Raw genomic sequence first — 12257 nt, 5'->3', positions numbered from 1 at the left:
GCAAGACTAAGGACAAACAACTGCAATGCGGATGGTGATCAGGCTGTCCTGGAAGTGCAAGCTGTGCTGAGCTGGGAGTTATGTTACGCTAGAGAACCTTGAGTAATGTGCCACCATGTCGCTCTCAATCCTTCTACTCGTGCCTTCCTGAGACCCCATAGTCACTCTATGCATCTTGTTTCACAGACCTCTATTGTAATACAGAAGCTTGTATTTAGCCCTGTTTGTTTCAACTTTGTTGAACTAGATCATGTGATATGAAATGCTCAACCACCTCTAAAAGGTTATAAAAGTGAGATCTTTCTTTCCCTTCGTTCTTGGCATTGACCTGAGATTCCTCAGTAGGATTCCCTGGGAGAGGTACTCTGACAGCTGCTCTCTGGAGAGGGTTCTCTGGCCTTCTCCTGCTCTCTCTCTCTCTCTCTCTCTCTCTCTCTCTCTCTCTCTCTCTCTCTCTCTCTCTGAGAAAGTCTTCTTACACTTCTTCAGGTTTAAAAGGAAGCCTCGATTTCCTGTTGGACACTATCATGTTTAGATCTCTCACTCTCTTGTAGTATTTGAGTCTAGTCCTCTTCCTCCCACCCCAAGACCAGTTCATGGCCTTGAGAACTTGACATTATGAGAAACCCTATCAAAGGGAACTGAGTTTCAGCTTCTTTTGCATACTGACCACTGCGGCCTCTACCTCTTCTGCACTTTATTTACAACCTGTTCTTGTGGCTCACTCAAAATTAAGATATCAAAGAGATATTGCTTGCTCATTGAGATTGGATAATTACCAACAACAGCCATGTGGGAACACTGCAAATGTGTATTGATAGAAGAGGGTGCATTGCCTAGTGGAGTATTGCTCAACTTTTTTTTTTTTAAGTCACAATATGCAACAAAATGGATGAACTTTGAAGATATCATGCTGGGTGGAATAAAACAGTCATAGGAAGACAAAACATCACGATTGCATCCATAGCTGGTATCTGAAGTATTCAAATTAATAGAATCTGTAAGTGGAATGGTGGCTACCTGCAACTAGAAAGAGAAGAGATGGGAGGTACTGATTAACAGTCTATACATTTCAAATAATGCAGATAACAAAGCTGTGGAGATCTGCTGTACAACACTGCACTTAGAGTCAGTAACCATATATTGCATGCTTCAAAATATGTTCAGAGGCTCAATCTCATGTTGTGTTTTCTTGTGTCGTGATAAAAAGAGTTTAAAAGGAAACAATACAAATGTTAAGGAAAGTTTTTAGGGAAATCTGTTAGTGTTTAAATAAAATAACTATCTGAGAAACTCAAGTCATACTGACTGGTTGAAGGGGAAACGAAAGAAAGCCATACATAGTGTTCTTGGAAAGGTATAGTAGACTGGGTGAAGGAAAGAAGAAAGCAGAGGTGACTCCTATTTAAAATATTTGGCTTCAGATATTGGCACAAAAAATACTTTTCTACTTTAAAGTAAAATAATATTTATTGCCATGGAAAGGGATCCACAATATTTTATTGTACAATGAGTGTGCCTTAAGCTATCACAGACAGCCAATTCTAATTTTGCTAGTATTTAAAGAGATGGGAATGAATGAACACATGAACGAACATCTAAAATATTGCTACTCAGCTCACAGAACTGCAAATGGGTTTTGTTCTCTCCAACTTTGTGCATAACTTCTAATCTTCAAAAGTCAAAGACTGTCTTTCTAATAAAATGTGTTTGCACACAGACACACAGCATTTTATTTATCCCTGTAGTTGATGGATATTAAATTGTTCCCACTTTTTGGCAATTGTGAATAATAGCCACGATGAACATAGCTACTAGGAACATTTGAGTCCAAGTCTTTCTGTAGACATATGTTTTTAATTCTCTTGGATACATATACCTAGGAACAGAATTGCTGGGTCATATAATAACTCTGTGTTTAACATTGTGAAGACATGCCAAAATGTTTTCCAAAGGAGACACACCATTTTACACGCTCTCCAGCAATGTAAGAGGGTCCAATTCCTCTCCAACCTTGCCAATAGTTGTTGCTTTTAGTCTTTTTGATTGTAGACATTCTGACTGGGTTCAGAGTGGCTTTCTTTTGTGTTTCCTTGATGAGTAGTGATGTTGGGTGTCTTTTCATGTGTTTGTTGACTATTTGTATATATTCTTCAGAAAATTCTTTGCACATTTTCCATGTGTTCGTCTAGACATTAAGCTGTAAGAAAATCTTACACATTCTAGATACCACATTTCTCATCAGGTTAAGGTTTTAAAGGCCCCCCACCCCCAACGTGTGAATTATCTAATTTTCTTGATGTTCCTTTGTAGACTTAATTTTTTTCTTTCCATGAAAGAAATCTAGTTTGAGTCTTCCCTTTGTTGCATATGCAACTGGTGATGCAGCTAACCAACCATTCATTCCCTTATCAAATGTACTCCTACATTTTCTTCTAAAAGTGTTAGCAATTGGGGTAATTTATTCGGGTATATGGTTCATTTCGAGTCAAGTTTTATGTGTAGTATGAGGTTCCTGTGCAATTTCATATTTCTGTCTATGAATAGCTCCACTTGTCTCTGTGTTATTTGTTGGATAAAAACTTATTCTTCCCCATTGAATTGTCTTGGCACTTTTATTGTAATGGTTAAGTTGCATGTGTTGAATTTATATATAACGGCTATAATGCTCAGTCATTTGGTCAGCTAGATGTTGCAGTGAAGGAATTGTAAGTCACCATGTGGGTGCTGGTATTTGAATCTTGGATCTCTGTAAGAACATCCAGTGCCTTAACCACTGAGCAATCTGTCCCACCCCAGTCATTTCTCCCTTTACCTTTACAAAGGACCCAGCTGAAATGTTTTTATAGATTCCCTTTATAGGGTTGAAAGTTTTTTATTATACTTTTTATTTGCTAAGTGTTTGAACTACAAAGAGATATTGCATCAGATATTCTTTGTTAGGTTGTTGAAATAATCATGTAGATTTTTGTCCTTGTTTTATTTATTTATAATATAACATAGATTTTTGTGTGTGTGTGTGTTGAGCTGCTCTAGAATTTCTAGAATGAATGTCATTTTGTTATGATGTAGAATTCATTTTGGACATTGGCACACATGCAAAATAAAAATTAGTATAATAAAAGCATTTATCAATAAAAATATCTAAAATAACGAGTCAGGTCAAAGAAATGCAGGATAAAATTCCTCTGACAACTTCATAATTTGAAGATGTTTTTCATGAATTTTTGACCATCTTCTCTAGAAAATTGTCTACTATACTTATATGAATCACCCAAAGGGGAAAATCAAAAGCGAGTGTAATACTGACGAATTAGACTTCACTAGTCAAATAGACCTCAATGCCTTATAGAGTGACTTTGAATGTCTGTCACAATTTCAAATACTATATTCTATTTCTCTTCAGTATCTCTATTCCCAATCTTTTGTTTCCAGATTCCTAAGGGTTGAAGGCAGTGAGTGTTGGCACAAGATGTGTAGGCAAGGCTCTAAATTACCCTCACACATGGTATACCCAATAATCAATAGTCAAGATAAGAACACACAAGCATTATGAGTGTCTAGTTACATATAGTTTTGAACCTCTCTCTGTCTGTCTCTGTCTCTCTGTCTCTCTCTGTCTCTCTAGCTCTGTGTGTGTGTGTGTGTGTGTCTGTGTGTGTCTGTGTGTGTCTCTGTGTGTGTAGGTACTCTCAGAGGCCAGAAAAAGGTTATCAGATCCTTTGGAGCTGGAGCCATACAACATGAACTGGGAACTGAACTCGGGTCCACTGCAAGCACTATTAATCTTTGAGCTACTCTCCTACCCCCTTAACTCTGTGTTTAACCATGGGCCTGTAACCTACGCACTCAGAGCTCTCTTGAGCCATTCAACTCTTGGCCTTACCCAAGCTTCAGCACTATAGGAATAGAGACTCATTTTCTCTTTAAAATGACAGTTGCTAATTAGTTTTTACAACTGTTTCTAGTGTGTCTTAATGCTCTTTTGTAAGGAAGTCCAGTCATTGAGTGTGGAATAGCTCCTGGGTGTACAGAGAAGTGGGGGACTATTATAAAATCCTTGAAGTATCAAGGCTTCACAGTGACATGGCAGTCATTGAGTTTATGCACTTTAAGTATCCATTAGAGGATGTGACTTCTGGGCACTTCCATGGTCCTCATCCTTCCTCTTAGCATCAGTATAGGATTCACTGCTAGAAGTTCTTCCTTACCTCAGATCACATGCTTTCTCTTGTTCTCTTATCAATGGAGATAAAGAACATCTGTTCTCTTTTACTGTCTCATTGAACTTAATTTATACCTCTGCAAACACTTGCTCAAAACTTAGTAGAACATTTCAGTCTGGCATGAAGGAAGGGGCCTCTGTCTTATCCCAATTAGTCTCAATAGCTTTGTGTTCTGGCCTTGATTTATGTTTTTGTTTCTGTTGGTATTTTTTCTGGGTTTAATTTTTGGAGTGGACATTTATTTTTATGACTAACTCTTCCTAGGAATCCTCAGGACATGTGACATTCCATGTTACTTGTTTAATGACTTGTTCCACAACTAGAGAGATGACCATGATAAGACAATGAATGGACACTTAAGACATACCATGTGATGGGGAGTTAGAAATTCAGTCCTGTCACTGTAGCTCCCCAGAGGTGGTGTGGATGGAGCACTGAAGATGGCCTTAAAGTTCTCTTATGTGAGTATCTACTGTCACTGCCAGTATTTCATACAAATGAAAAGTATTTAAGAGGGAAAAACTAACATGAAATGAGGCAGCTATGTCTTATTAGGAGACACTTCATTTGTCTTTGTTAGGTTTCTATTGCTGTGAAAACACACCATGACAAAATTAACGAGAGGAGGAAAGGGGTTACACCAGCTTACAATTCTCAGGTCACATTCAATCACTGAGGGAAGCCAGGGGAGGAATTTAAGGCAGGAACCTGAAGGCAGGAACTGAAGCAGAAGCCATGGAAGAACGCTGCTTACTGGCTTGCTCCCCATGGTTTGCTCAGCCTGCTTTCATATAGACACCAGGACTACTACCTGCTCAAGGGTGTCACCATACCCAGTGAGCAGGGCTCTCCTACATCAATCACTAACCCAAACCAATTCTCCACACACTCACCTACAGGCAATCTGATGGAGACATTTTTTCAATTGAGGTTCCTCTTCCCAAACAACACCAGCTTGAGTCAAGTTGGCACAAAACTGACCAGGACCCCTGCCAAAAGATGGGGAAAGAAGGGTTTTTGCAAAGATTATCTAGTGGTTTCTAGCCATCATTTGACTCAGAGCTGTGACCCAGAGGGTAAACATGAGGAATTTAAAAATAGGTCTGTGATTTCTTCAGAGGAAGTTGCATAAGGTTTATGACAGGGCTAAACATTGTCCTCCCCTGTGGATTTATGGCCTCACATATAGATAGGAAAATGAAGCAGCAGATCTCCATGGAGTGAGCCGGCTGGCTGCCTCTGTTCTGGCTTGCAGTTCCTTGGTCAGTTCAGGCTTATCTGTTTACTTGCTTGTGCATGCCCACTGCAGTCTGTGTTCTAGCCCTCACCAGACTTAAAAACAACCTCTGTGGACAATCCTAAAGTTGATTAGGGTTGTCCTTGCGGAAGTAACAGCTAAAGAGGAAAGTGTAAGCGTCAGAGTAAGTACTTCGATTTCTATTGTCAATTCAATTTCGTTTCTTATAGCAAGTGGAATTAATTACATATTCTTAACAGAATCAATTGCAGTTTAAAAACAACAACAACAACATGGTACAGGACCCTAAGATCTTGCTAAAGTGATTGTTTCACCTTATTATCAAATGCCTTGGCAAATATAAATCCCTCTGACATGCTTGTGTTCACAAAGGAACTCCCAATAGCTAGCCAATGTCAGTAGCACATTAGTCAGTAGTGACCTCTGTATACTGTGTATTTGTAATTTCAGTGCTGTATGATGAGATGAGAGGCAGAGATAGGAGAATTCCCAGACACTTGAGGGCCATCTGTCCTGACATAGAGGGCAGTCAACAACAAGAGCACCCTTTCTCAAACAAGGTAGAAGGTGAAGAACACACATGAGCTGTTAGACCTCCACATGAATGCGCACATACATACATAGTGCACACATACAATTATTTTTTTTAAAGAAGAGAAAGAAGAAGGCTTAGAAAGAATGAATAATTAGCTCAAAGCCACAAATTTCATACCAGAACACAGACCTAGACCCTGTTCTTCCTAATCCATTTCTAGAACTCTTTTTCTTTATTGCTCCTGGACTGACACAAGCAATTTGTATTAAGAGTATTATTTACAATTTACAATTTATAAATATTTTTATAAATATTACTTTTAATTGCTCAATCCTCACACGACTCTGTAAGTGTGGCTTTACTAGTATTGTAGTTGACTTATGAGAAATGAGTGCTGGTCGGGTGACATTATGCATTTGTACAGCTTTGAATAGGACCCAGAACTTGACACAGCATTCCTCTTTGGTCAAAGTCTCTGTTGAGTGGTAGATGAGTGTCTCTGTATGTTAAAGGCTTAACCCCCAGGGTAGCATTTTTGAGAGTAGGCGTAAGAAGTCTTTAGGTCACTGGAGGCATGCTCAATGGGCATTTTGAAATGTTCTATTAGTTACCTTTCTTGTTGCTGTGACAAAATACCCAACAAACTCAACTTAGAGAAGAAAGGGATTATTTTGACTCCATCAGTCCATCGTGGTTGGGGAGGCATAACAGCAAGAGCATTGGGTGACTGGTAACATTGCGTCTGTACCCAAGAAGCAGAGAGAGATAGAATAAATGTACATGCTAGCTTGCTTTCTCTCAACCAATGAGGTGGTGTCATCTATACTCAGGGTGGATCTTGTCACCTGGGTGAAAGCTTTGGAGACAATCTAATGAACACACCCAAACGTTTCTCTCCTCACTGATCCTAAATCTTCTCAAGTTCACGGTTAACATGAACCACTTGAGACTCCAATCTCTTCCCTGTAATGCTTGTGTTCTGCACGCGGAGCACGTAGTTTTCATTTGCCATCCATTGCCACTGGGATGTATGGATGTGCCACAGACCTGAAGCAATGGCACCAAATGAACATACAGTAGAATATTTAAACTCCAAGTAAAAACAAAACAAAACAACAAAACCAACCAAACAACAACAAACTTTTTTTTTCTGAATTAATTACCCTGGGCATTTTGATATAGGGACAAAGTTGACTCCAAAAGAGGAACAGCTCTTTTCTGAAGGTGAAGCTTTGTGACTTTCGTTTTCTAATCTGAATTTCTTTCCTTGGTCATCTGGACTATTCAGCAATTGAAATGAAGAATGGGGGGGGGGCAGAGAAAGATGTCATCTACCCTTACAGCTTATGCTTTTGATTTTTCTGTAAGACAGTGTGGAGGAGTCTCCTTTTCTAGGGATTGTTTCTTGATTGAAACTGACTGAGGCTTCTCACCAGGAGGACTACAACAGACTCTGACTTTAACTATTCTTCTCATGGTCTTGACATGGGTTTCCTCACACCTGTGCAGTGAGGAAGATTCTGTGGTTGTCAAGCTCACAGAGATATGACTCAATGCAACCTGGACCCAGAGACCCTGCTATCAAGCACTTACCTGTATCACTCTGTGCAGAATTGCCATTTCTGCAGCAGCTTTGAGTACCAGCTCCTAGAAGACCAGTGCAGTGGCTTCATGCCCCTGAGATAACTGGTGTTTGATTGACGTGCAAGTGCCATCAGATTTCACTGACTTTCCTTCAAAGTAAATCAAGAAGTAGATGCAGATATATGTGAGAATGGGCATGACATAAAATTGCATTGTGAAGGAGGTTGGTCCACATGATGACATGATGAGCTCAGATGCCAGTGGACTGGGTTGCTCTTGGTCAGGTGGACCATACAAAACCCAAAAGATCATGTCCTATATTACAGAGCATACATGATCATAAATATTTATTGAGTATATACATAAAGTAGTGGGCATCATTCAAATGTTAAGTTCTAGGAACAGCACTATATATACAATAGTAAGACAAAATCCCTGTTCTTATTTACATCTGGTTAGAAACTTTAGGCAAAATAAGATTGTTATCATACATTCAGAAGTATCAAATTCCTTCTCCAGAAAAATACCTGGAGAGGTCGAGGTTCAGACTGGAAAGAGGGGTCACAGCAACTGGTTTTGAATGGGAAGCAGTAGAAGGCTCACTGGAAAAGAGAATTTGAGTAGAATTCTCTAAGATAGAAATGAACTGGTAATGTAAATATATTAGGGAAGAATGTTCTGGATTTCAGTCCTGAATATCCTTAGCATGAAGGTGCATATTTGCTAAATTGTAAAAAGTTATTTCCTCTGCCAAATATCCTAAAGCACTTTGTGAATCTTCTGTGCCTCACTCCCCACAGCTACATAAAAGTCTGGATGCCCATGGTAATCTGTCTCTTGAGACATAAACGGGTGAATGTATCCCCCTGCTCTTGCCCCAGCCCTACCACAGTCCTAGAGTTAATAATGGAGATAAGAGCTCGCTCCCAAAAGGACTTTCTAGGGGTTCTGTCTTCAAGCTCCTGCAGTCCAAGTCCCCAGTCTCACTCAAGCTCTGTCTCTTGCAACTTCAACGAGCTCAATCAGAAAGGACTGGAAAGAATCCAGTCCTTTCTTTTCTATGCAGCACCATGCCCTGTGCAAGCAGTTGAACTGAAGCTTTGGGCACGGAGGGAGAGTAGAGGCAGGGCAAGCAACCAGTACAGTAGTGGCAGGCCCAACACCCCAAATGTACAGGCCCAGGAAGTTAAATCACTCTTTCCCTGGGCTAGCCTCCAGCAGGCTGGCTCCTTTTCTCCCTCCATTTCCCTTCTAGTTGCAAAAAAAAACCAAGTTTCCCTTCATTTTCTCCTGCCTGTCTGGCCTCCGACATCACAAAAGTCCAACTACCCAGGAATATCTCTCAAAGTATTTCTGGCACGAATATCTCGGCATCTCTAAATACTGCTATGGAGCCAGTCTGAGGAAAACCCCAGTTTTTCATATCCCTGTGTTTAAATTACATCAACTTTGTTAGCTTATTGGAAAGATTTCGTGAGAGGGTACTTGGATCGCTTTAGCAGCTCTACTGACGCAAATTAAATGTTAAATAAATAGGAGCAATGATGGGTACAGTTACGGAGGTGGTGATAGTGGCTGTCAACTTACTGCATTCCAGTTTGAGGCCTGGTAACTTTGGGACTTAATTTAGGGAAATTGAAGAGAGGAAAACTCTATGCTAGTGAACAACAAGAAACAAAACAAGCCCCTAGGTGCTTGGGGTGGGGCAACGGGAATAGAGCAGAGTGAAGGATATTACATTATGCAACCAAATGTAATCTAGCAAGATTTCCAGTCTAAGTTCTAAGCCTGATGATTAATGGAACTGGCGACCTTATGCCACATAGCATAAAGCTGCAGGGAGTTACAGAAAGAGCGGTGGATTCTGGTAAAAAATCATGCTTTACAAACATGAATCTGTCTTCCCCTTCAAAATCTCAAAAGGAACCCAAAATGGAGAACAGTTTAGTTGCTAGTAAAATAAACAAGGCATGGCTACAAACTTCAGCCACAGACCATGTTGCAAACCTGCCGACTATTGTGAAATTGGACGAAAAGGAGGTAGACCACGAAGAACCACCAACATACTCTCAGACCTTGGGCAAGCTGGACACTTCCCCCCAAGCAGTTGAGACTGTCCAGTGATCCAAGTGATGGAAGATCCAAAACACAGACGGTCATAGCAGAAAAAGACTCATCACAGGAATCCAGTTTCAGTACAGAGTAACCCAGACAGATAAGAGGAACCGGGCGGCATGCATTTTATCTACTGCTTACCTAGCTATGGAGACAATCACAGGTGAAGAAAGATGATGAAGAAGGAAACCCATCAATCCTTTTCCAAATGACCAACCTTTTCTTTTCACATGTGTGGTGTGTGTGTGTGCTCATGTGGAGGCCAGAGATACTGTATCCTCCTTGATTATTCTGTACCTTACATATTGAAGCAGAGCCCCTCATTTACTCTAGCTTGCCAGCTTGCTCTGGGAATTCTCTGTCTGTCTTCTAAGGACTGGGATTACAAGAGGGCCACCAGACACACCTGGGTGCTCAGCATCTGAACTCTGGTCCTCATGGTTATGTGACCTCATAGTGCTAAAAGATGGATAGCCATTGATAGTCTCTGATTAAGAAACATAATGGAGCCGGGTATGGTGGCACACGCCTTTAATCCCAGCACTTGGGAGGCAGAGGCAAGCGGATTTCTGAGTTCAAGGCCAGTCTGGTCTACAGAGTGAGTTCCAGGATAGCCAGGAGGGCTACACAGAGAAAATCTGTCTCAAAAAAACAAAAACAAAAAACAAAACAAAAACACACAAAAAAAGAAACATAATGGAGTTGGTGAGAAGCCGTGGGGGGTCAATGCACTCTGAGCCATGCAGCCAATGTGGATCTTGAACTTATGAACCTTCTGCCTTCACTTGACCCAAAGACCCAGCCACGGACAACTTTTCAATGAATATATATGACAAATAATCAGAAAGAAAAAAAATCATGGACTTGCTTTAAAATGGGAAAGAAAGTGAATACAAAGAAAAAGAAAAATAGAGAGAAATTATCCAAGGAAAGAGAGGAAGGGCTTTCTATAACATGGGAGGAAATATATGCAGGAGATAGGTATAAAGGGAAAATACTGCACAGAAGAAATCCATACACTGTAAGCAACCAAAACAAAATAAACCTAACTGGGATGAGCGTGTCTCTCAGTGGTAGAGCCCTTACCAGGTATGCCCGATGCCCCATGTTCAGTCTTCAGCATAAAAAACCAAAATGCACCTTAAAAAGCCCTAACTTAAAAATATTCATCCATTCATTGAGTAATGTCCCTTAAATGCTGATGACTGACAGAGTCAAGTGGACAACATCTATTCCTTTGTATAGATACGGGAAGGAGGAAGAAATATACAGTAAAAAACTGTAAAATTTAATAGACCAATGCAAAGTGTAAAACAGCACGATACAAAGAGTGTCAAAAGGTTTTGGGTAGCAAGGAACATTCTCTCTGGCCACATAACCTATATTATTACATGAGTAGCTCAGGCTCGCAATTATTTTGGGGATATCTTTGACTTTTGATTGATTGATGAAGGTTTAAAGGCAATACATATTCAGTTAAAAAAAACATCATTTGAACTTTGACCTTTGCACAGACACTCCTCTGTGTTGGTAGTGTTGATGAAACTATATACAACTTCAAGACACCCATGAGATCAGTAGTGAGAAAAACCCCTACTTCACCAAGCTATGTTTCTAAGCTCTGATGTTTGAGGGCTAAGAGTACAGAATGTTACTCCATTTCCAAAGTATTAGGAACACATCATACAAAGTCACAGAGGATCTATATAATAATAGTAACCAGTACAGATCATTTATAAAGACTAAAATAGCAGGTAAATATAATATATATGTATGTATATATATATACATATATATATATATTATATCTCCAGCTGCTCCACACTGTCACCCATTCGGTCAGGGTCAGCCAAGCCACATAGACCCAAGCACAGTGACAAATGCTATCTGGGCTCAGCCGTGATATTTAGGAAGTGAATCATTAGGCAACAAGAATGAGGACTATCTGTTTTTCAAAATCCTTTTGATAGATTTAAAAAGATAATTTTAGAAAATTATGTCTTTTATAATGAAATGTTTACCTGCATTTCAGTATGCATTACAATAATCTCCTAGTATCTGGAAAGCATTGGCTCCAGGACCTATAGATACAAAAATTCCACGATGTTTTAATCTCGTATGAAAGTGATATAATATTCTCTTATAACCTAAGCAATCCTCTCCAGCACTTTAGATAATCTTTAGATTAATTATAATAGTTGCTATCTTATAAATTAGTTGTGTTGTACTTTTTAGGGAATAACCACAAGAGAAAATTCTATACATGTTTGTACAAACATAGTTGTTTCTAGATATTTCCAATCCATGAATGGCTGGATCCAAAAAGGATCTGGAGGGCCAACTGTACATTTTAATTTCTTTTTCTTCTGCTAAATTAAAATAGAATTATAGTTAATCTTTTTACTTAAATAGCATTTAACATGTTTATTAAGACTTATTTTAAAAACTGGATCCTTTTCATGCAATTCCAACTACTTTGTATTTTAGCTATACATCTGGCTGAAGAGACACCAACAGCTGTTTTCCTAATGGTAAAACT

At 39.5% G+C, this 12257-nt stretch overlaps 1 long non-coding RNA gene across 1 annotated transcript; it reads right to left on the bottom strand.

Moving 5' to 3' along the window:
• Window positions 1–583: 583 nt before the first annotated feature.
• LOC115029718 (uncharacterized) lies at window positions 584–11800 on the bottom strand. Its single transcript, XR_003835268.2, has 4 exons — window positions 11740–11800; window positions 7613–7752; window positions 5120–5215; window positions 584–1026 (listed from the first exon to the last, which is right to left on the bottom strand). It is a non-coding gene; the product is annotated as an uncharacterized LOC115029718 (long non-coding RNA).
• Window positions 11801–12257: the final 457 nt, after the last annotated feature.

This window comes from Mus caroli, unplaced genomic scaffold, assembly GCF_978045245.1.
Source record: "Mus caroli unplaced genomic scaffold, Mus_caroli_1 scaffold_18, whole genome shotgun sequence".
NCBI classification, from domain to species: Eukaryota; Metazoa; Chordata; class Mammalia; order Rodentia; family Muridae; genus Mus; species Mus caroli.
The sequence above is the reverse complement of the archived record's forward strand: the minus strand, read 5'-3'. Positions and strand labels throughout refer to the sequence as shown.